General features: G+C 32.7%; 1 long non-coding RNA gene across 1 annotated transcript; it reads left to right on the forward strand.

Moving 5' to 3' along the window:
• The first annotated feature begins 8,403 nt into the window (after positions 1–8,403).
• On the forward strand, positions 8,404–9,731 carry LOC107956988 (uncharacterized). The gene is made up of 2 exons (XR_001700312.2): positions 8,404–8,987; positions 9,260–9,731. It is a non-coding gene; the product is annotated as an uncharacterized lncRNA (long non-coding RNA).
• The last annotated feature ends 14,471 nt before the right edge of the window (positions 9,732–24,202 follow it).

A 24,202-nucleotide genomic window follows, 5' to 3' on the forward strand; every position in this document is an offset into this window, starting at 1 on the left:
ATATGGTCTTACATGAGATCACCACTCGATGCCAATGCCATGTCCCAGACATGGTCTTACATGGGATCTCATATCAACGCCATACCCCAGATATGGTCTTACAGGATAACACATATCGATACCGATGCCATATCCCAGATATGGTCTTATACGGGATCTTGTTAACCCGAATGTCGTGATATTTGTACCTTAAGTATTCCTAAGGTTCAACCAGCTTTCATCACCTCAATTCTTTATCGGACAATATCAATAATACTCACAAAGAAAAATAAACAATTCATGCAACATTAAATGTTAAATACATAATAGGATGTTACGCCAATTACACACAAACTTACCTCGGTACAAATATGGGCAACTAATTCGATTTAGTCCAAGATCTTGCTCTTTCCCCGGTCGACGCCCGGACTCCATTTTTCTTGATCTATAATAGAAAATTTCACTTGTTTAATTACCACATTATTCAAAACAGCCATAAATCATATTTTGGCAAAATTATAGTTTTTCCCCTAAACTTTCACATAATTACAATTTAGCCCTTAGGCTTGTAAAATGAAATATGATGAATTTCTTTGTTACCCAAGTATAGCTGATTCATAATCCATCTTTTTTAACACCTATTTTTACATGTTTTACAAACAAGCCCTTTTTAGGTGTTTTCACGAAAAATCGCTTAGAAAAATATGTTCATCGAACACCAAACTTCCATATTCTCCATTAATTATCAAAATACATGCATGAAACACATGGGTAAATTTTTTAACATAAACCCTAGCTCAAAATAATGGTAGAATTAGTTATATTATGCTTCAAGGATCTCAAAAAAATCAAAAACTATCACCAAAATGACTTACATGTGGAGGGTTTGTTGTGTTGAAAATTTCAAGCTTGCATGGGGTTTTTATCCCTAAAATTTCAGTGGAAAAATATGGAGAAGAAGATGACCATTTGGTTTTTATTTTATTAGTTTTTGTTTTTGTCATCAAATACCAACCCATACTCCATTTTTTACTTTTTGACTTTTCATTTATTACACTTCATGTACAGCCATACACATATATAATGGCCTAACTACTCATTAATGACCTCAAATTTTAAGTTCGATAGCTATTTAACACCTTTAGCTAATGGAACACAACTTTCGCATTTTATGTGATTTGGTCCTTTTTCACAAATTAAGCATTCAAATGGTAAAATTTCTTAACAAAAATTTTACACAATCATTTTATCATGCCGTAGACCTCAAAATAATATTAAAATAATTTTTATGACCTTAGATTGGTGGTCCCGAAACTACTGTTCCGACTAGGCCTGAAATCGAGATGTTACACGAAACCACTGTTTCGATATCATTGAAAACTGGTTGTTACAATATATGTTAATTTTATACAAAATAATCAGCCTTTATTCAATTTTTACTCACCCTAGCCGTTCCTCCCCTCTCCTATCCTCCTTGATCTTTAATTTTTTTTCTTCTTTCTCCATTATTGTCGTCGCTTACACCTAGTTTTGATCATCTCTTTCTTTTTCTTTTTGGCTCAAGATTTGTTGACATATTCTCCACCACATCGCTATCATTTTTCCTCATTGAATTTAGTCCCATGTATGAAATCTTGAACTCTAAGATCTATCCCGAATATTGCCAAGAAAGTGTCATTATCGTTTCTCTCAAGTAGCTTGTGTAAGATCTATTTTTTTCTTTAATTTCTTGATTAATCTTGTCAATTAAAAGCCCAAATTTCAAAATCTAGAATTTAGAGTAATTTTAAATATTCTAAAGGTATTTTTCTATATTTTTAATGGATTTTTAAATTATTTTTAAATTAGCCTTGAATTTCACCACCATGGGTGGTGGTGTGTGCGCCTATGTACAAGAAAGGAGGCTATTTTTTTTCTTAATTCTTGCCCATATTTTCCAGAATTAATTTGAGTTCTTGAACCCTCCTAATCAGCCTTATCACATATTAATTAACGAAAGATGTTCTTGATCAATTAGCTATTCGAATTTCACACTTTGGGAAGTGTAAGTGCGATTAATTGTAAACTAGTTTGTTGTTTCAACAAAGTTGTTGGGAAAAGGTTATAGATTGATTAAATGAGGGATTTTAATCAATATTAGCTACTTATTTTCCAGTATGTAATTGTGTTAGGTGCTGACTGGAACACCCCAAATCAATCGTAAAGCTGAAAAATGTTTGTGCGCACGATTCACGACAAATAGTGTAAGAAATCTAACTAGTTTGGATTCGTAACATAGTTGTAATTGTGAAGATTGGTTTGAAACCATAAGTAGGTCTTTAGGGGAATTTTTAAGAGCTGGATTAATTTAATTTATAATGGTTTTTAATTAAGGTTCAATTTAAAGCTGATTAAAGAAATCGGAAGATTCGCTAGTGTGTTGTGAAAGAGCATAACATAAGGTGTGGGTCCTAAACTCATAAGTTTATTTGAAATTGATAATTATCATGTTATATTTGAAGAATTAGCTTTTTTTATTTTTTTGATAGGCTTAATAGCCAATTAATTAATTTTGTAAGTGGCCGAACCAAATACTTTTCGAGCCCTAAAAGATTGATATGTTAGCAAAGTTACTAGTTTGACAGTGTGACTATGTGAATGATATTGTGATGCATGATTGTGTTATTTGGTATGAGATTGATTGTATATATAGCATGATTTGTTGAGATATGAGTTTATGCATGATATAATTGCATGGATAGTTTGTTATGTTATATTGGAATGGTTGCTATACATGCTCATTGGAAAACCGTAAAAGTATGTGAAATTGTGTACTGTTGAATGATATCATTTTAATGGTAATTTGAAAGTTGGAACACTGTTTCCATTTACTGAAAGTATGTGATTATTGAGGGCATGTTAAACATCTAAAATAAATGTGAAAAGTATTAAGATATGATTATGTATGATTTAGTGTGACAAATAGCATTTGCATTGAGATGGGATATATTGTGGTTGACGAATAAGTTCTGTGGTACTGGCGGCATATTAAGTTCGCGTTTATATGTAGTCAGTGCACTGCACCTGGAGTACCGAAGGGATTGGAGATTTTATTGCATATTATATGTTATTGGTGATTGTATCGCACTATTTGTTATCCGATAGATTTTCTGCATTATTGATTATTAGTGGTATTACCACATCGAGCTATGCTCACATTTGTTGGAGTTTGGCAGATGGGTTCTGGAGAACTCGTGGTGTGTAGCGGATGGTATGGGTTGGAACGTTTTTGCATTACATCATGCTCACGACATATTCAAATGTTATTGATTTATGCTACGCATTGTATTGTGTTGTATTTAGACCTGCTCATTGATTTATGCTACGCATTGTATTGTGTTGTATTTAGACCTGCTCATAGGTCGGGCTACCCGCCTAGCCCGAAGGCCCACCCGAAATGTGGGAGGATTTGAATAAAAATATAGGCCCGAAAAATGGGCTTGGAAAAAAAATGAGGCCCGTTTAAAAAATGGGTCGGGCCTTGGGTAAGGTATTTTTGGCCCGGGCCCGACCCGGCCCGGCCCGAATTCACTAAATGACAAAAAAATTCTGCTATTTTTTTGTTTTTGAATGTTATTTTCTTGTTGTTTTCTCCCTATTTTGCTACCATATTACTATTAGTTGCTCCTATTTTGTTATTATTTAGATATTGTATAAAAATTATTTTATTATTAATTATGTTATTATTTTAAAGGAATTTGTTAATTTTATTATTATTTTAGAGGTATTTACTTGTTAAGTTGCATCTATCTTAGTGTTATTTAAGTCTACATATTTTTTAAAATTTATTTTCAATTTGTTGGAAAATATTTATTTTGATTTATTTTAGTATTTTTGATGTATTATATATATTTAAAAATTATACAAAATAATATAAAAGTAAATACGGGCGGGCCGGGCCAGGCCTGGGTTTTAGTATTTTTATTTGGATCGGGCTTGGGCAAAATTTTAAGCCCATTTTTTGGGCCTGGCCCAGCCCGAGCCTAATGAATAGGCCTAAATTTTTAGTTGAGCCCGGCCTGAACCCGGCCCAGCCCGGCCCATGATCACCTCTAGTTGTATTGAATGGTATCGAAATTAATGATTGTTACTCGAATGAATGATGACTCATGCTCATACACCGTTTGACATCAATTTGATAATGGCTATGTAATGATATGAAATTCCAATGATGGTTCTATGTTCTTTTGTTAAAGCTAATATGTTTCACTGTATTCGATATTTATGTCTGTTTAAATAACTATTCCACTCACACTAAGCTATCATAAGCTCACCCCCCAAAAGTGTTTAACTTTTTAGGTAAACCTCGAAATTAGGACTGGACTCGCATTCAGAGAATCACCTTGAACCTCGGACTATTCTTAATAAGTATTATTAAGTCTTTATTGGTTTTGATTAGTAATTTTTAATTATTTCTGGTCTGTGGCTTGGTAACTTTTCTTTTGGGGATTTTCGCATGCATGGATTACTTAAGCATAATAACCTGATAATGCATGATATCGAGCTTAAGTAAAATTTGACATTAATCCCTAATTTCCGCTGCACTACAAAGGAACTATTTATTAAAAAAAATCAATAAGGCAACTAAGTTTCCAAAATGACTTGAAAAATGATTTTTCCGCTGCATTAGTTTAACATCGAGTTTTTACAAAGAAAAGTGACAAGCAAACGATTTTTTTCTTAAACAATACTATCAATAATAAAATGAGTCTTAAGCATAGATTATCAAATAAATGAACTCTTTTAAACTAACTCAAAGTGCAAATACGATTTTTCTCTAAAATGAGTTTATTTAAAGTCTTCAAAAGTAATGTAAGTTAGCTTAGCCATTTATGTGGCTAATGTAGCCTTCTCAATCTAGCCATAATGTCTAAGCGGAGTTAGGAAGGTTACAGGTTTTCTAACCTTAATTCATTTATGCCTCAAGCAACCATTATACCATATCTCAACCAATTCAAAAACATCAAAATCATACCAAAAATATCACTTATAACAATCACCCTAAGTGTCTAACCAATATGCCACGATTTCACCTCAACCAACAATTCAAAATCAACCAAACAACCACATTCAACCATACCAATATGCCTTCAATGTCATTTGAAAACAAAAAACCAAATGTGCATTCATTTAACCATTCAAACCATTTCACAATTAGCTCCAAATCAACCTTATAACTTATGCACTAAATCTACCAAATCATTTCAAGCATTGCATAGGCATAGATATCAATCTTCCATATATACTCTATGACATATCACCTAAATACCTTATAACCAAATAACATACATGCCAACTACTTAACAAAATATCATTATCACGATCATTGCTAAGATACACACACACACACACACACATATATATATATAATTCTCAAAATGGCCAACATAAATCCATCATAGAACATTATATATTTATCCAAATGACACCCTAGGTACATGTCGAGACCAAAATTAAATCATCACCAACACTTGAGTCAGAGATTGTTGTTGGATGTTAAGTCGACGATTGAATTGTAAAGTACCTAACTTGTGCACGGAAAACAAAACCGTGTGCTAATTATAACTCAGTGGTATTTCTATCATCTAAACATTAAAACATAACATAATACATTTAAAATGCCCAAGTTTAAATTAGATTATGCTACGCAATTAAAATGTCAATTATGTCAATTCATACATTCATTGTTTAAATCTAATACATTTTACCAATGTTATAACATGGCAAATCATCTTTACATATAATTAGATATCTCAATTCATATAATGATACATTCCATCTCAATTTTTAAATCCATAATTTCAATGAACATTTTTATTAATGCTCCAACTCATTTCACAATTGAGTATCCCATTTCACATTTCATTTCTATTTCTCATCCATTTGCCATTTCAATAACAACAATTACATCTCATATAGATTTTCTCCAAACACAGGTGTCGAAACCATCCTTTTTATGAAAAATTTTAAATTTCATGAAAAACGGGGGAATCGACTTTTTGAAAATAAGACATGGAGTCACCATCGATCTTTTATTTTGGTGTGATCAGGTCACCTAGGAATTCGGTTATTTTAATAAAACATTTTGGTTTACTAAAACAACGATTTTGGTCTATGAACTTTTGAGAAAACGGGTTCGGGAGTCAGTTACGCATGAGGAAGGATTAGCACCCTCACTACGCCCAAAATTGGTACCAAATCGATTAAATACTGTCCTTATGTCTAAAATTAAAAATGTTTTTAAAATGCGGTTCTTTTTTAATAACATTTGAATAACCCGAGTTGGTTGCCAAAAATCTTATTGTTTCGACGTCCTAAAATTTATAATTAGAAAATCACAAAAGGATGCTCAACTATTTAGTCCAACGAAAAACTGAAACCCAGCACAGTAGGGCATGATTCCTCGAATTTCCAAACAATGACCATTGCCTCACCTTAGAAAATACGAGTGAAATTCCGAAGGGATCTTCGATCGTTTTGAACAAATGAAAAAGCACAGCCCAACACGATAGGGCACGATTCTCGAATTGCCAAACATCGAACATCGCATTTGTTTTAAAGGGTTTTCTTAAAAAACATGAGTGAAAACCTAAAGGAATATTCGATTGTTTTGAACAAACGAGAAATCACAACCCAGTACGATAGGGCATGATTCCCAAATTGTCGAACTCCGAGTATTGCCTTCGTTTTAAAGGATTTTTTTAGAAGACATGACTGAAATTTTGAAGGGATATTTGATTATTTTAAGCAAACGAGAAATTGCAACCCAGCACGTTAGGGCACGATTCCGTGAATTGCCAAATATCGCACATCGCCTTCGTTTAAGGAATTTTTAAAAGATATGGGTGAAATTCTAAAGGAACCTTCGATTACTTTGAGCAAATGAGAAATTGCAACCCAACACGTTAGGGCACGATTCCGCGAAATACCAAATATCGAATGTCGCCTTCATTTTAAAGAATTCTTAATAGTTGTGAAACTAGCTTAAAAAAGCATTAATTCGATTTGAAATAAGACGGATTTAATCACAAAATTTGGATCTTATAAAACCACATTTCAAAAATCGATTGGAAAACGATGATATGGGGTAATATGTGTATGCATAAAACGTGACAACGGAAGAGTGGAGGCAATACAATTTATTTAACCAACTAACGAGAACTTAAATGACTAAGCATAACTAGCTTGGAAATATAATTCAATTTCAATCATGCATGGAGAATAATTATCACATCAATGAGATGAATACCATGCAATAACAACGTATATGCTACAATATAGAACAAACAACAAAATATATTCAGAACAAAATTAAATTTAAGAGTCAAAGTAGTATAAGACGATATCGAATCAAAGACGATTTAATGAATCAATAATTTATGCGACATGCGAATTAATGGATTGGTTAACTTTAAAATTTATTTGTGAAAAAAAACTAGGGATATACATCTAATCATTTAAAAAACATATTATAAAATGAATGTTTAAATCGAATATCATACCAAAACGTTGAATAATATTGGTTTTAAAAATGAGGATTTATATAATAAAAATTTAAAATATGTGTAAAATATATTAAAAATAAAAATAATAAAAATGTATAATACGATATAATCTTTAAAAACATAATGGATCTACAAATTATATGTATATATATATATATAAATAACTTTTAAAAATAATTATTTGTAAAAACATAAAAATACATACATGATTAAATTAATTTTATAACCAATTATATAATAGTTTTAAGAACCTAACTATGTATACATATATAAAGAAAACTATGTGTATAAAATACATAAGTTTAATAACGTGTATATCAAATATAGATATCTATAAACATATACATATATAAAAATAATTTAGAAGATGTGTTATATAGGATTATATAATAAAATACAATAATAAATTTAAGAAAACATATGAATAAGATAACATAAGGTTAACAATATATATATAATAATAATAGCTTAAAATGTATATCACGTGAAATTATATAATAAGAGATGAGAATAAATTTAAAAGCAAATATATGTGTAAAATAATATAATATTAATGATATGCATGAAATTGACCTTATTATAAAGTATATATATATGTATATAAAAGAACATTTTAAACAAACAAGTTTAAAGGAGAATAAATAAATAGATATATAGTTATATATAGGGACATATATACATATATAAATGAAAGTGAGACTAACGAATTAAGACCATGCAAAACTTAATAAAATACTCCAAAATAATATATTAAATGGTGATTGATAAGTAAATTTAAAAAAAAAGGTTTCAAAAAAAGAATGCTGAAAATAATGAATAAATAAGAAAAACTCAATTGAAACAGAAGTAAAACCAAGAGGACAATTGATAAATAAAATAAGTTGCTGAAATAAGAAGAAGGACTAAAGCTTAACGCGCGCGAATGCATGGGGACTAAAATTGGCAATATACCAGATCCCAGAGTGCTGCGTTTAGGCGCGGATCCGATTGCAAATGAGCACAAATTACCAGTCCAAATTTAAAAAGGGAAACAAGGCAAATTGGACGCGATTGACCATACATGCGAAAAGGGAGGGTCTGACGCGAAAATAACCCTCAAGAACCCAGGTATAGGGCTTGGCAAACGGTGTCGCTTCAAAGCCAATGAACTTGGCTTGAAACGTCGTCGCTTTGTGCACCCTCACAGACCAAAAACGAAACCCTAAATGGGACTCCTTCCCCTTTCTTCTTTTTCCAGAAAACCAAAGTAAACAAACAAAAAAAAAAACAAAAGCCTATTGCTCCCATTCGGCCGACCCCAGGATCCGCGCAGTCCAACCGCCACCACTGCGAACGGTGGAGAACCACATGCGCGCCCTCACCTAGAACCTCGGCTTAAAGACCACCGATTTCAGCCCCAGAAATCCCACCCCAAGCTTCGATTTCGGCGAAGTGGAAAGGGATTTCGATGGCCCATTCGCACAGGTAAGCCCTTCTTTTCTTGTTCTTTTATTTCTTAACAAAAAAAATAATGGAAGGCTCGAGGAGAAAACGAATCAATTCATAGAAAACTAAAGCAATTCCGGAGAACTAAAAAAATCACCTTTGCTATTTGATTCCTTTTTTTTGTATGCGTAAATGTGTAAGCCTTCGTAAAAAAAATACAATCGGTGCGTTCTTAGCTTTATAGCCGAAACTAAAATAGAAAATTACAATATTTCCTTGCTTTGCTGCTGCTGTGTTTGTCTTGTTCACAGGTACGGAGCAGAGGACATGCGCTGGCCCTTGGCGCGAGGCGTACAGGGCTGTGCTGGCGCGGGTACGGGGGCTGTGTTGGAGGGTATGGAGGTAGCTGGCGTGGGGGCTGGGGCTTGGCTGCCTGGTTGTGGCGCAAAAGTGGGGAAGAAACCCTAGGGTTTCTGTCCTCCAAACAATGGGCTTATCGGGCTTGTGGTTTGGGTCTATGTTTAGTTATTGGGCTTGTTTGGGACTTGGGTTATGTAGCTGGGTTTGGGTCTGTTATAAAACTGGACTGTTGTATTGGTTTGATTTTATTTTTTTATTTTTTTATTATTTATTTATTTTGTATATATTTTGGTTTCTAGTGGGCCTGGGAAAATTTGGCCCACTACAACAACAATTACATCTCATATAGATTCTCTCCAAACACAAGGATGTGATGACTTATTTAATATCATCATTTCAATTATAAACAGTTCATTTTTATCATTTAACTCCCTATTAACATGAATTAGACTCAGATGAATACACGGATCCAACCAACATATCATTTTGGCACCTAGTGCCTCATCAGATAAATTCGAAGCAAATAACGTCCAGTGCTTATCAATAAGTTTGACACCCAATGTCTCATTGGTATAACCGAAGCAAATTGGCACCTAGTGCCTTATCGACTTGTAGTTGAAGTAACCCTAAACTCTTCCTATCCTGTGGCTTGCCAACTATATCTGACTTTGCCCAAACAATTAACAGGGTACTCATTACTTAATTTATTATCAATCAACATCTCGTTTCATATATAGATTCATCATTACATCATTCATTCATACTCATGAAAACATCAATCATCTTTATATGCATTCATTACACATTTATATAAACATATACATTTTTCATAAAATTTTAATTTAGTCCTTCCTAACCTTATTCAATTCAAATCAACCTAAAAACAGCTTATCATATCAAACTGCCTCACCTTATGTTTTTAGTATGCAACAATAGTTCAACATATAGCAATTTACAAATAGTTCAGATTCTAGAAACACAAATCATAAACTCCGAGCTATCCGTCGACGACTTTATCTTTTCCTTTCTTTTTCGAGGAATCTGGGTCGACATTAGCTACGAATTAAAACAAACAAGGTATTTCATCAATGTTTAACCATTTTCACATTCAATTGCTAAATTATGTAACTTTTGCATTTTATTCAATTTAGTCCCTAAAATCGAGACTAATATAACTTTCAGATTAAACCATAACTTTTCATGTCGATTTCACTATAGGCCCAATTAAACTTCCTATTTCTAATTTCTACCACAAAATTTGAAATTTGTGCAATTTAGTAACTATTGCACAAAATCATCAATTGACTTTACAATTTAGTCCTTTTTCAACTTCAAACTTAAAATCTATCAAAATAGCACCAAAAGCTTCAACTATCTAACAATGGCAACTTCCTAATTCTTTAATAGTATCAAAAAATTCAACATGGGTCAGCTAGCTTAAGCTCTCGGGATTCCGAAAACATAAAAATTACAAGAAAATGACTAAATTGAACTAACCAAATTGAAGCTTGAAAATTTTGGAGCCTAGCCATTTGTCCCTTTTCTTCTCCCTTAAAGTTTTGGCCAAATGAAAGAAATGAGAAATTTTGGTTTCACTTTCTTTCCAACATCTCCTTTATTATTAACTTAATATATGTTTTATTATATTTATTTTATTTTTATTTATTTTACTAATACAACACCAAATACATAAGTAATATGGTCATTTACCGTCCACTACTATTAAACTAATGGTTTAATTACCTTATGAGTCCCTTAGTAATGTTTTACATTATGATTTAATAAAAATTAAACTTTTGGCACTTTTATGATTTAGTCCCTATACACTAATTAAACATTATTTCAACAATATTATTGGACCAAAATTCAATTCACTACTAATCTAACTCTATAAATATTTAATAAAAAATATTTACGATTTCAGTTTATGAAAATGGGGTTTCGAAACCACACTTTTCGACATTACTGACTTTCAGGTCGTTACAATCTTGATCTTGGAACTTGGCTATTAAGGACACAAACATGTCTTGGTAGGCTTTAGTGATGCAGATTGGGCATGGAATATAGATGATAGGAAAAGTACCGTTGGGGGTTATTTTTATCTTGAAACCAACTTGGTATCTTGGTACAGCTAAAAGCAATATCCAACCTCCTTATCTATAGCCAAGTTAGAGTACATAACTATAAGAAGTTCTTATGCACATATGTTGTGGATCAAGTAGAGGTTAGAGGACTTTGGAGTTGCTTCGCTAGTTGCAACTAACTATTATGACAACCTTAGTTCCACCAATACCTCAAAAAAATCCTATGTTGCATTTGTAACAGCCCGTTTTTGGGTCAAATTGGAACAATGGTCTTGGGACCACAAATATGAAGTAGAAATATTTATTTTATTATTTATTTAAGGTTTACAGTATGATTGAATGATTATGTGAAAATTCTGTTAAGAAAATTTATCGATTGAGCGTCCAATTTGACTAATAGGACTAAATTGCAATAGGTGCAAAATATGTGTTCTAGAAGCTAGAGGTGTCTAATTGCTATGAAATTTTAAATTGGAGGTCCTTAAATGGTAATTAGATCATTATACATTAAGGGCATTTTGGTCATTTGGCTAATAAAGACAAAATAAAATAAATAAAAGATGTCATCTTCTCAATTTCATCCTCCTTGTGTCGAAAATTGAAAGGTCTCCAGAGCTAGGTTTTTGGCCAAGTTTCCAAGCTCGATTGCAAGTCTATCTTTGTCCCGTTTTTAATGATTTTTACATTTTTTGTGAATGTTGTAACTTGATTTAGCTATTTCAAGGACTAATTTGAAAGAAAATCAAAGTATAAAATTTTACCCATGTTTAATATTTGTGTATTTTAATGTTTAATAGTAGAAAATGCATGTTTGGTGTTAGATAAACAACATTTACCAAGTGATTTTTTATAGAAATGTCAAATAGGGGCCTATTTGTAAAAGTTGTAAAATGTGTGTAAAAATGCGAATAAATGAAAAATGTAGGTTGTTATGAGCAAGGAATAGGTTTGGCTAGGCTTAGGTATGATGAAATTGAATGAAAATCATTTTACGAGCCTAGGGACTAAAATGTAAAAAGTTAAAAACTTAGGGGTAAAAATGTAATTTTTGCAATAAGGTGTTTTTGAGACTAAATTGAATAATGTGATAATTGAATGAGTTAAATGTGGTATTATAGATCAAGAAAGATGAGTTTGTGACCTAAACCGGGGAAAGAACAACATTGTGGACTAATTTGAACTATTAGCCATTTTGTACCGAGGTAAGTTCGTATGTCAAAAATAAGCTTTAGAATAATTGTACTTAAATGCTTTAATATTGCATGAATTGTATGTTTGATTATATGAATGAGTATAATTCTACGAATGAGTTCGACAACGATTCGGCAAGTGAGAAGTCTCGTTGAATCTTAGGAATAGGGTAGGATACGAGTGACATGTCACTAGGGTCATTATGTGTTATGTGATTATGTGATTCGGGTGTTGGTCTTGTACGTCCTACCGGTGGCTGAGTATACTGGCATATGTTGCGGATACTTGACAGCTAGTGTGAGCAGTATCGCGTAGCTACGTCTTGACTGACAACTTGTGTGAGCAGGCCCGTTGATAGCTCAAGAGTGAGCAACTATGTGACATGAGATTGAGGTAGCATTGGCTACATAGGTGGCACTTAGTGTGCAAATTTCCCGAGTATCCGACATTGTTATTCTGAGTGGTTCATGGATATGTCAAAGATGAGAATATATGTAAGTCCATTTCGAGATGGTTCAGGTATGTACGTAAAGCTCATGTTTAATAAATGCTTGAAATGATGAAAATGGGGGATGGAATGAATTATGATCATGAGACTATAGTAAATTTACATTTAATCATGTTATATTATTTGAATGTTATATGTATGGTAAGGTTGCTTATTTCTTGCATACGAGCTTACTAAGCTATATAGCTTACTCCGTTTATTTTCCATGTTTTATAGTACAGCCAAGCTAACTTAGATTAGAGATTGTCGAAGATTCGAATCACACTATTAAACTTTCATTTTGGGTAATTATGATCTTACTATTTTGAAAGTATGGCATGTATAGGAACTTGGTCATTTTGTTATATGTGTTATTATGATTTTAGCCAAAGTATTGGCTTGTAATTTATCAAAGGCTTTATTTGATATTTGGCCATGTAAATTGGCTTATTTTGGCTAACATGAGGTAAGTTTGGTGATGGAATGAATTATGATCATGAGACTATAGTAAATTTACATTTAATCATGTTATATTATTTGAACGTTATATGTATGGTAAGGTTGCTTATTTCTTGCATACGAGCTTACTAAGCTATATAGCTTACTTCGTTTATTTTCCATGTTTTATAGTACTGCCAAGCTAACTCAGATCAGAGATTTTCGGAGATTCGAATCACACTATCAAACTTTCATTTTGGGTAATTATGATCTTAGTATTTTGAAAGTATGGCATGTATAGGAACTTGGTCATTTTGTTATATGTGTCATTATGATTTTATCCAAAGTATTGGCTTGTAATGTATCAAAGGCTTGATTTGATATTTGGCCATGTAAATTGGCTTATTTTGGCTAACATGGTTGTAAGCTTAAATATATTCACATATGTGCCAATGTCTTTGGTGATATAGTCACGGCATGCTTGGTTATTGATGGAATGTGATTCATAGCATGAATGTAAAATGTTTAGAAATGTGATCTACTAATGAGGTGATAAATTTGAGCACACTTAGGTGTCTTGAAAGTAGTTAATTGATATTTAATGAATGTGAAATTTGCATGATTGATTTAGGGCATAATAAATGTTGTGAGTATGATAGATGTTGCTATTTTATTGGCATGTGTTGGTCATATTTGTGGATCTTTTGGTTACCTAAGTATATTATGTTTTGTGCTTTTGAAATGGTGTAAGTGTATGTGTGAATAAGGGTGACAAAAGGCTTGGTAAATAGCCTTCATTTTGTCCACACGGCTAGACACATGGGCATGTGTCTAGGCCGTGTGTGACACATGGTCTGCCTCATGGGCATGTGTTCTGGTCGTGTGTCCCATGTACCTTAATTTTGAGAAACAGAATGTCAGAATTGAGCACACGGGCAGAGACACGGTTGTGTCTCAGCCGTGTGGAAGGCACGGCCTCAAACACGGGCGTGTGCCTTAGCTATGTGAAGTCTGCACCTATTTCATGAAAATTAATTTTCCACACGGCCTAGTACACTGGTGTGTGACCTAGCCGTGTGATCTTAATTTGTTCGTGTGTGACCACACGGCCTGACCACACGGGCGTGTCCCATATCTACATGGGCGTGTGACCCTATTAGTGAAAAAATTTCTAAGTTTTGTAAAAAATTTCTAAAGTTCTCGGTTTAGTCTCGGACCACTCTCAAAGCATGTTTTGGGCATCGTAGGCTCGTAATAGGGACTTTATGGTTAATTGCAAATAGTTTTAATTTGAACGCAAATTTATGGCTCAGAATTGTATGATTGTTTGTGTGGTAAGTCCGGTAATGCCTCGTACCCTATTCTGGCGTCGAATACGGGTAAGGGGTGTTACAACATTCTAGGACTAAACACATTAAAGCCAAACATAGTTCATAAAGAGTTGGTAGATGTTGAAAATATCAAATTGTAGCATGTTCGAATTGAAAATAAACTAACAAGCTTGCCATAATGCATCTTAGTTTGAAAGGTTAAGGAACAATGTAGGAATATTTTGCATTTGACTTGGTTAGGGGGAAACTGCACCAAAACTCCAATCTTAAGTGTCATTTTGATTATGATGAACATTTTAAAAAATTATTTATTTTTATCTTAAAGAGATTACTATTTCCAAGTCCATTCTCTTAAATTTTTTTTGGGAAAGATTCAGTAGGAGATATCTTGTATTAAAGGAACAAATGATACTCACTACTTGAGTTTGATTTTGCCTCGAGTACCAAAGCCTTAAATAAAAAATTCTTTAAAGTTTTCTTTCACTGCCAAAATTTCATTCAAGCTTTTTCAAATATTTCCTTCAAGATTGTTACAATGGTGAGAGAAATCTTCAAGAAAAGAACTTTTATCTATGCTTGAAACCCAATAGCTCCCATAGTAGTACAAATATTAATCCCAACTCATCCAAAGGTAAGGGCATTATTATACCAAAACCCTAAAATGATGATTTTTTTATCCAAAATATTATTTTGCTTTCTAAATATATTGTGAGTGACGAACATAATGATCTTGAATGACCAAAAAGTAGCATATAGTGCCCTAGCTCAAGACCTTTGATTGATTAAGACTAGGCCATATATCAAATTATTGAAGGATTACACTAGGGTATTGATGCCATTGAAACATGAGAATCCTTTGAAGGAGTCTCTCATAGTAATATCAATAACATCAAGTTGCTAAAGAAAAAATAGAGACAATGTATGAAGAACTAAAGGAAGTTGTAACTTTAGTTGCAACTAAAGTTACAACTTAATGTGTAAATCATTCAACAATAAACATAGTTGTTAAAAAAGCTTTGCTTAGAAAAAGTTGCTGAAAAAGATAAAGAACATGTTGTTCTTAATACTCAGAAAAAGAAAATATTGGTGCATGGAGATATAAATAAATTTATGAGAAATTAACTGAAGGCTTCAAGGCATGTAACCATGCCATCATCTTTAAGTTTTCGCCCTAACCTATATTTTGGTGTACAAAAGAGTTACTGCAAAATGAACCTCAATGATACAATGAAACTTAAATACTATTTATGTTTTGCATTGATGGAAACAATCCACTAAGCACCAAGCGAGCATAACAAGAGTATCAAATTCTATACAGAACTTCTTCAGTAATTCTTTATAGAACAATATTTGAATATCAAAAGATGGAGGAGAATAGATTTTTTTTCTCAATTTTGGTGTGTAATGTATATGAAAGTTCACTTCTATTAATACGAGTTATCATGTCTCTTTCTAAAGACCTAATTATCCATTAGGTACCTTTGTTGATAGACATGTCTCTTAAATAAACCCAACTATTCAATTAAGTGATGTAACTTTTGATATTCAAAAGATATAACTTATCACCATAAAAAGTGACAAATCTTGACCAAGAAGTATAACTTTTTATTACTAACAACTTTTTATTTGCAATTATTGGAACACTACATATATTTGGAAAATGTGTTGGATATGGTGTAACACCCTTAACTCGTATCCATCGTCGGAATAGGGTTTTGAAGCATTACCGAATAAATGTAACATAAAAACATACATTTCCAAAAATTAATATAAACATAGCATAATCCATTCATTTACATGCACATAGTCCTTTAACTGAGCCTTTGGGGCCTTAAAAACTCTTTAAAAACAAATCGAGACTAAATTGAAAACATTTGGAACATTTAAGAAAAAGTTGAAACAAAATTGAACCACAGGGGTCACACAACCATGTGGCCAGGCCGTGTGAGTCACACAGCTGAGACACACGCCAATGTCTCAAGCTGTGTAACAATTGAAATAAGGACACACAGCAGTGTCCCATCTCGTTTCTATGCCCGTGTAACTTTCAAAATTGAGTCACACGGCCAAGCCACATGCCAGTGTACCAGGCCATGTGCTAACCTGTGTAACTGCCTAACTTGCAAACCTTAAAACCTACAAGGGACACACGGTCGTGTTGCATGGCTATGTGTCACACATGGCTGAGTCACACGCCCATATCTCAGGCCGTATGGACATGAAATTGGCCAAATTCAATCCATTTCCACCACAATCCCAAACATGAACCTACAAGCATTTTGTGCATAACTTCAAAGTTTCGAAACCTTACCAAAACATGTATGAAATGACCAGTTCAAAAGAACAAGTCCATACAACCAATATGCCATACAAGGCACATCAAAAGCAAACATACAACATACCTAAACATATGCACATTTGGCCATATTTCATTCATACGCATCTAGTTCAATACCTTTCCAAAGTATAGCCTATATTGACAATTTTGAAACTATTCCCTCATATACCATATTAGCCATTAAAATTCGCATCAAATTTAGTCATATAGCACATACCAACAAGGCATCAAAAGAACCAAAAGTACATCAATCCAAAATAACATATACATGCCAAACTTATCAACTAACATTCAAACATAAGTCCATCTATACATGCCATTATAACTTTGGCCAAAACATTAAAATATACTTATATAATAGCTGGATAGTGTGATAAATCTCTGATAAGCTTCTAATCCGATCGAGCTTCCGATTATCTATAAAACATATGAAAGCAAACTACGTAAGCATATAATGTTTAGTAAGTTCGTAAAACATGAACATAACTTACTGTTTCAAGCATAGCATTAAAATTAAGCATGATATAATCCAACTATAAGCTTGGCACAAGCCTAAGCACCATCAACAACACATGTTAGTGCATTAACACATAATTCACTTGAATTATCATAAGGTAAGCTACGTGTACATGAATATACCACTTTTGAATTCATCCTTTTCATGAACATAGATATGCTTTCATTGAACATTTCCATTTCAAACATTTTCATAGATTCATGATGTAGTTCATTCGAACACTTACCGTTCCTTTCCTTTTCATGCCCATTGAACCATTCAGAATAACATCAGATACGCGGGGAAGCTCACACGAAATGTACTAAACATATAGCCTTTCCTTTTCTTTTACATCGTTGCTCACACGAGCTATGAAATGGGCATGCTCTCACGAGCTATGGGTCAGAATGTAAGCTACACGATGATGCTCACATGAGCTGTGTAGTGTCCGCAACAAATGCAGGACCTCAGCCATCGATAGGACATTCAAGACCAACACTTGAAACATGAAAACCCTAATGACATGTCATTTGTATCCTACGAATTCTTGAGGTTCAAACAGGGCTCAATAATCATTGTGACATCGTTGGATATACATAATTTAGTTATATGGAAAATAACATATTAAAATTTAGATCAATATAACATTAAATCGATATTTAATCTCATGAACTTACCTGGATAACAAAGACGTAGAAACGGAGTCGACTAATCTGAAGCTTTCGCTTTTCTGCAATCTAAATTCGTTCGAGGTCTATCTTAATCTAAATAGATAAATTAAATTCATTTAATATTTATATTATTCAAATCAGTCCACATATCATATTTTAGCAAAATTACTATTTTGCCCCTAATATTTTCAATTTTCACAATTTAGTCCTTAAGCTCATAAATTGAAATATAAGCATTTTCATCCTCATTTCATGCTAGCCGAATACACAAGGGACCTATATCAACCCATACAAATTATTATTTCACAATTTCACCATGTACTTTTACTACTTTTACAAATAAGTCCCTAAATGACAATTTCATCAAAAATTACTTTACAAAACTTGTTTATTAATCAACAAGGACTCATAGTCTTTCATAAAACATCAATAATCATGCAAGAATATTCATGTAAAAACCCTAAATCTTTAACATTTTTGCAAATTGATCCCCAAGCTAGCTAAATTAAGCTACAGCGATCCTGAAAACATAGAAATCATTAAAAACAGAACAAAATTACATACCATGCAATCAAAAGAGATCAATCAAACCTTAAGCTTCAACAATGGAGTTTTCTATGCTCAATTTTAGTGGAGAAAGAAAATTAAAAAAGATGACATCTTTTTCATTTCTTTTGTTTTAGTTTTCTTTTATTATTTATTAAATTAACATTTATAACTTATTAAAATTTCAATAAAACCATTCCATGTAATATCCTGATTTTGGGCCTAGTCGGAATAGCGATTTCGTGACCATAAAATTCGAGATATAAATAATTATTTTATGATTATTTTGAGGTCTATGATATGGTTGCATGATTGTGTGAAAATTTCGTGAAGAAATTTTATGCATAAAGTGCTTAAATTGAAATTAGGGACTAAATCGAATAATTTGTAAAACTTGCATTATAGAAGTTTCTAGTATGAAATTGTTTTGAAATATTAATTAGGAGGTCTTAAATAGCAATTTTACCAATTTTTAAGTCTATGGACAAAAATTGGACATGGATGGAATTTTTGGAAAGTTTAGTAGTAAGGGCATTTTGGTCATTTAGGGGTAAAATGAATTAAAAGACAAAATTAAAAGCCAATTTTGCTCATCTTCAACCCCATGGCCGAATATAGCAAGGAGAAACCATGGCTAGGGTTTTTCAAGCTTCCAAGCTCGATTGTAAGTCCGTTCTAGCCTCGTTTTTAATGATTTTTACGTTTTTGGAGTCTCGGTAGCTCGATTAAGCTTATGCTAGCAATAATTCAACCTAGGGTTCATATTTGGAAAAATACCCATAGGTGGAATTTTTGTATTTTGGTGTTTTATGATAGAATATGAGGTTTTAAATTATGTTAGACAACTTGTACTACTCGGTTTTAAGTGAAAACGAGCAAAAGGGCTTAATCGGTAAAAACACCTAATAGTCATAAGTACATGGTAGAGTGAGAATTTGATGTTACCATAGAAGGGAAAAATGATCAGCATGTCATAAAACATAAGAAAATAGGCTGAAGTTTAATTTACGAGCTTTGGGGCAAAAGTGTAAATATGCGAAAGTTTAGGGGCTAAACTATAATTTTTCCAAAATATGATTTTGGGTCAATTTGTATAATGTGAGTCCTAATTAGACTATATTTTAAATGATAGAGCAAGGAAAACTAAAATTCGGGCTAAAATGGTGAAAATACCAAGTTGTGGACGAAATGGTAAAAGTAGCCATTTTTCGCATGCGAGGTAAGTTCATATGTAAATGTTGGTAACATAGTTATTATTTTAAATGTTTTAATGTTATTTAAATGATATGATAATTATTATGAAATATTATACTGTGATAATTGTTTGTTAATATGTCAAATTATGTGATATACTTGGAAAATGTGAAATACTACCGAGTATCGGTAACGGCATTCCGTAGAAGATGGTTGAGACACATGATTGGGAAAAAGGTCCCGTTGAACCTTAGGAATGGATTAGGATACAAGTGACATGTCACTAGGATATTTGGGCATCCGAACTCGTTGAGTTGAGTCCGAGTTCACTTATGGATGCGAATGTCCGAACTCGTTGAGTTGAGTCCGAGTTCGAGAGATGTAACTAGGCATCCGAGCTCGTTGAGTTGAGTCCGAGTTCACTTATGGATGCGAACGCCCGAGCTCGTTGAGTTGAGTCCGAGTTCACTTATGGGCGGGTTACATGGTAGCTTGGCTACATATGTGGCACTTATGTGCAAACTTTCCATGTATCCGAATTATATTCCGATGTGTTCAACGGGTAAAATTCTACTCAAATGGAGGAATACTCGAGATGAAAGGGATGTATTGGTAAGTGTTGTGAAATGAATACTTTGAACAGGTATGTACTTAACCCTCGGGTTGAAAACTCGATATAACAACAAAATGGTAAGATGATAAATGAAAATGTGATATGAATGTCTCGGTGATGATTATGCAAATGATGTTTTATGTTTGCGTATATAATTGTGTTACTTGCTATTTGCATGTGAGCTTACTAAGCATTTATGCTTACTCCCTCCTTTTCATTCCTTGTAGTGTTGACAAGCTAGCTCGGAAATCGGGAACGGTCGGAGGCACACTCACACTATCCGTATACCATCTTGGCATAATGGCTTGTATGTTTTGAGTATGGCATGTATGGCATTATAATCATTTTGTATATATGGTCTTATGATATGGTTATTGAGTGGTATGGAAATGCTTGGTAATGATTAGCCATTGGAATGGCTAATCATGATCATATTTGGTGTTATGTATGCTAAATTGCTAGCTAATCCATGGAAACCATGAAATAGGTAAAATTTACCAATAAAATAGATTCAGACAGTAACAGTGATGTGAGTTTGAAAAATCATTAAAAATAGTAGAGATACAATTAGATGATGAATAAAATATGGAATTGAAGAATTATGAGTCTATTTTCATATGGATGGAACAAAATAGGTATATGAGTTATATGTACAGATTCCTTATTGAGTCTAGTTTTATTAGAAACAAATGGCATAGTCATTGAAACTCTGTACAAGGAGATATCTGATTCGTAATACACAGAGGTCAGAGCAGTCGAACCCTGAAACAGGGAGACTTTAACTAATAAACTGTACTAATTTTCTAGACCAAAAATTCTATAAAAAAATTAGTAAATATATATATATGAGTCTAGTTTTAGGGAAAATTTACAGAATTGGATTTCGAGTTTTGGAACTCAAGATATGAATTTTTAAGCGACTATGACGCAGATTGCTAGCTTGACTGAAAATTTTAAAAATAAATTGTTTGAGCTGTTTAAATAATGAATTAAGTCTGTTAACACCTCGTGTTCGACTCTGGCGACGGTCTCGGGTACGGGGCGTTACATTCCATGTATGTCCACTAACCACACAAATGGTCTAATTACCATCTAAGTCTTTTCAGTTTAAAATTCCATAGATGTTTGACACTTATAACTAATAGAACTCTATTTTTGCACATTTTACGATTTAGTCCTTTTCACATAATTAAGCATGCAATCGTCAAAATTTCTTAACGAAATTTAATATGACCCAACTAACATTTTGTAGACACTAAAATAATAATATTAAAAAAATTTCGTCAAATTTATGGTCCCAAAACCACTATTCCGATTTCACTGAAAACGGGCTATTACATATGGTGCCCTAAGTGTAGTATTTTCGTCTAAGTACACTTGTAATTTTTCTGAACAGATTGGTTAGTAAAATTATTCATCAATTATACTAATACTTGTATATTTTCCTCACATGGTTTTTGCACGCAAAAGCAAAATAGAAGCAAATGTTTCTCATTGGTTGTCTAAATATTTAACTAATACTAAGCAGTATTATGTAGTCGGATCGTAGTATAAAAAACAACTTGTATTAGTAAAAAAACCTAAATATATCCTTAGTCTAATCGAAAATGAGCAAACTGATTAAAAAACTAATATGTTTTCTATCAAGTCTAATTGGGGAGATGTCTTATCTTGGGCATCAGAGTGGATGACTCTTAGAAGATAGAGACATAGATGTGACTGACTGGATTGACAGTACATCAGATTGGACCCAATTAGAATAGATCCTAAATTCATTTATAGACTTATTCACTTGTGACATTCATAGTGTGACATATCTAAATCCTGAGTGGATGGAAAACTATGTATGTGCGACTCATACACTTTGATGTAAGTAAAAGTCTGAGGTCAAATAGATAAGGAATTGAAAACTGGTGCCTTAGGTGTACGACTTCTGTAGTATGTAGTGTCATTCACAACAGTGGAATTCATAGCCTAAAACATAGGTAAATGATATCCTGTCATTGGCATTACATGGTTAATGAAAAGTAAATGTGACCACAGGTCGTCCATCTTTGTAATGGAAGACTTGATCACTATTTGATAATTATTGACTTTTCATAAAGAAAGATGTAATGGTTACCATGAGATCAAATATGATCATATTGAGAGAACATATATTGTCCCAAAGAGATCAAGGATATCCTATGAGGGTAGCACTGAGTCGTTGGGGAGAGCTCAGCTACGATACTATAGTGGAATGATTTTGTGACTAAATGAGTTTATAATTAATAGGCAAAACGCCAGAACTTAATTATAAATCATTTGAACCTCAACTATATATGTCCAATCGGTCCCTCCACTAGCTCGTCGAAACTATAAATGAATTACTTGTTTGAATAAAAATGAAATGAATGAATAAAAAAAAGAGAAATGGAAAACATTCAAGAATGATTATGATTTTTTCCGAAATGGAGAAATGGAGACATTTGGAGAAAAATGTAGGTTTTGAAAAGTGGAAATAGAAATTGAAATGAAAATTTCCAGTCCTATATAGAATTACTTAAAAATGGTGGAAGAATGAGTTTATTTTTTTTGGACTATTTTGAAGCCCAAAAATGAAAATAAACCATTTGGTCATAGTGAACATGTTGAGTTGTGACATATTGAACGAATTTTCTCAAAATTTTATTGGGGATAAAATCATCAAATTTTACTAGAGTGAAATTAGGATGAGAAAATTATTTAATATGTAAATATCAAATTTTATTTTGAGAAATAGAAAAACTGAATCGGGTTGGATCATATTGCAGAGTACTCGGACAAAAAGGCCCAAGAAGTACTCGTAATTAGACTCGATGTGAGAGAGACCCAAAACCCCTCATATAACATGAAGGGGGTGACAACCCTAGTAGCAATACAAGAGTGATTTGTTCAACCAGCTCCTACTCTAAGTAGGATTTTTTTCTATTTAAAATAAACCTCTACAACTCTACAAGGGTTCTACCTTCTTTTCCTATAAATAGATGGCACCGATAGAGCTATTTACATAACTTTTAAGAGATTGTTTTTCTCACGAAAAATAAAGAGAATTTATTCTCAACTTATAAATATATTTTTTAGGATAACAATTTTACCAGTTTCTATTATAAAAGAGAGAATTTACATTTTCACCTCAAAGGAAAACTTTTTCTAGTTCTGTGTTTTGATTCAATTGGTTCGAGCTTACACTTGAAGCAATTCGTGGTACATGAATAGCAGAGAAGATCGTTTGGTTGAAAGCTAGAAAACATCAATGCCCCTCTTATCCAAAAACACAAGTATGATTTCGATTAAGGTTTATTACTATAAACATCACAAACCGGGTCGATTTTCAAATTTTTAATTTTTTATTGTGCAAGAAAACCATTTGCAAACCGGATTTTTCACAACAAAATTATCTAACAAAAAATAGACAAAAGAAAGGCACTTATTTCTAGTGAGATAGTTAAGCATGCAAAAACAAAGAATAAGAGACATATGCTGT

This window comes from Gossypium hirsutum, chromosome A05, assembly GCF_007990345.1.
Source record: "Gossypium hirsutum isolate 1008001.06 chromosome A05, Gossypium_hirsutum_v2.1, whole genome shotgun sequence".
In the NCBI taxonomy this organism is placed as follows: domain Eukaryota; kingdom Viridiplantae; phylum Streptophyta; class Magnoliopsida; order Malvales; family Malvaceae; genus Gossypium; species Gossypium hirsutum.